This window comes from Trachymyrmex cornetzi, unplaced genomic scaffold (genome assembly GCF_001594075.2).
Source record: "Trachymyrmex cornetzi isolate Tcor2-1 unplaced genomic scaffold, Tcor1.1 scaffold695, whole genome shotgun sequence".
Lineage (NCBI taxonomy): Eukaryota > Metazoa > Arthropoda > Insecta > Hymenoptera > Formicidae > Trachymyrmex > Trachymyrmex cornetzi.
In genome coordinates this window covers 34,109-36,881 of record NW_017300020.1, presented here as the reverse complement: position 1 = coordinate 36,881, position 2,773 = coordinate 34,109, and positions in this window count along the sequence as shown.

The following is a 2,773-nucleotide window of genomic DNA, read 5'->3' as shown; positions in this document are numbered from 1 at the left end:
TCGTATTCAGGGGCCTTTTGTGACCGGTTGGTGCATTCGGGATTGCACGGCGATGCATTGCATTGGTGTTATGCACTTTTATTAATTTTCCGTGGTTCTACGGATTTTCCCTGCAGCTGCGTCAAGGTTGGTTGTTATCTTTAATTATTAACCTAAATGCGTTATAGACAATGAGCAGCGCAAAAGCGCATGCGCGTATAGACAAAGACAGAGAGGCCCTTATGCAGCGTTCTCTTTCTATCGCTATATCGCGGTCTCTTACGTGCTAGCATACGACTCGCTCCCTCTATTCTTATGTCTCTATGGGCGCATATTATATTGGTTCGCTATATTCCGTGCTCGCGCTCGCTTGGTAAACGGACGGGGCGCTATATTGTAGGCGCACCGGACGTTGCAATAACTGCGAAAAAAATCCATTAATTTCTGTTTTTCAGACTCAGAATCAAGAATATTAGTATCTGCAGAAAAGAAAAGTATCTGCAGGTGTTCATCATAATGAATCAGAAAAATGTATCAGAACCGAAAATATAAACAATTCTAGAGGTACCGAAATAGGAGAGAGATCATCTTATGAAGAAAACACGTCGTCATTTACCACGTCTCCAAAAAGAAAGGAAATTAAAACATATAAAAGAATTCTAAATTTGTCTAATTCTTCAGAATCATCTCCAATTAGTTCACTCAAACAGGGATCCTTGAGTGAATCAGAAGAAACTGAAAAAGAAACTTCATCATTACAATTTCAAGACAATTATTGTTCTTGTTCATTGCAGAGACAGATCTCGATTGACAAATTAGAACGTACACGATATACAGAGACGTTAGATGATATAGGAAGAGAAACAAACAAAATCCACAGAGGGTCTCCTAATAATGAAAGTGAAGTCGACGAAGAAGACGATAAATTAACTGATAATGGTAAATTCTTATTTATGTCCTTAATTAATTCTGGATGAATATTTTTCGCAATAAGTTATTTACAAATTTTTAAGATGCAAAGAGCATTAATATAAATAACAACAATAAATAAAATAACAATAAATAAATTAATATAAATGACAACAATAAATAAAATAACAATTTATATAAAAGATTTGTATTAATAAATAAGTTCGTAAAAAAAATAATAACAAATATTTTTTAAATAAAATTTAAAAAATTAAATAAATTAAAAATACTATTTAGCAGTTAATATATAAATAACAACTTTTATTTTTAAAATATTTATTGTTTAATTAATAGGGACATTAAGAGAACTTATAATAAATAGCCGTAACTATTTAAGCCAAAAAATAGGCCGGCTGAAAGGTCAATTGATTGAAGTAATAAGTAGTAAAATAGCACATTTAAACGCTACATCGATGGCACTTCGAGAAGACTTCATTGATATTGATCTGGACCATGTTGAAGAAACGAATGGTTTCAAGTTACCTTGTGCAATACTAGTCGCTTTAAATGTCTTTGATGCAAAATTAAAAGAAGACACGGAATACAGAAAAAGAATTGTCAGTTTTATTTTTATTATATGATTCTTCATATAAATGTTGTCTTAATAAATTTATTACAAATTATAAATTTTCTTTTACAGTGTTTTAAAATACGAAGCTGTATCAATAAAGATCGTTCAATCGCGCGAAATCTTGGTGAAACAATTCGATAATTCATTACTCAAGATGGACAATCAAATGACCACTTTGAAAAAAGTACCCGGTAAAGAAGTGTTCTTTAAACTCGCATTTTATACTTGCTTTAATGGTAAATATTAATTCTTTACAATTAAAAGAACTAAAGAACGAACTGCGTACTCTGTAAAAGTGAATTAGTGTATTATCACTGACTTCAGTGCTACACTGATAACTGTAATATCAGCCAATATTTATTCTATCTTTCAGTCATAATACACTAATTCATTTTTAGAAGTTATAGTTTCTACAGGTTATGAATCTGCAGAAAATCATAACCTCTAAAAATAAATAATCAGAGTATTATTATTGAAAAACAGTAAATATTCGCTGATTACATCAGTTATAAGTATAGTACTGAAATCAGTAATAAGTAATAATACACTGTGATTCACTTTTACATAGTATATAGAACGTAAACAATTTCTACATATGTACCGATTTTTCAGCAATTTACTCATCAATATTTGGTAATAAAAAAGAATTTTTATCAATGAAGATATTTCAAGCTGCAATTAAAGGTGTTATTAATAATACAGCAGACTGGGCTGGTGAACGCTCAAAGCGTGAAAAGAAAAAAAGAAAAAGAAAATGAGAAATAGACATAAGGACAGAAATATGAATGAAAATTATAAAAGCAATTAAAATTGTAAAGATTTAATTAATATTAATAGAATATATAAAAAAAATGTTATAAATAAATAAATACATGTTATAACATAAATGTTGTAAATGTTATAAATGTTATAATAAATATCTTTATCTCTAGACCGTATATGTAAGCCGCCGGAAGTATGCTGCACGCGTTCCCGACGGTCCCTCCCAACGGCCAGCGCAGGACACCCGGAGGGGTTTTAGTGGGTGCGAGTCCCACATAACCTCAGGATCTCCCTCGGGAACTCAGGGTATGCGTAGGCATTTCCCCTCGGTAACTAAAAAAAAAAAGGAAAAAGATCATATATGTGAGAAACACAAACAATACTAGAAATTTAAAATGCCTACAGTCGAAGGTGGATCTTCGTTGCTTTTTAAATAATTCAATCTTGAATTATGAATACACACTATATATATACAGGGTGGACCATCTGAAG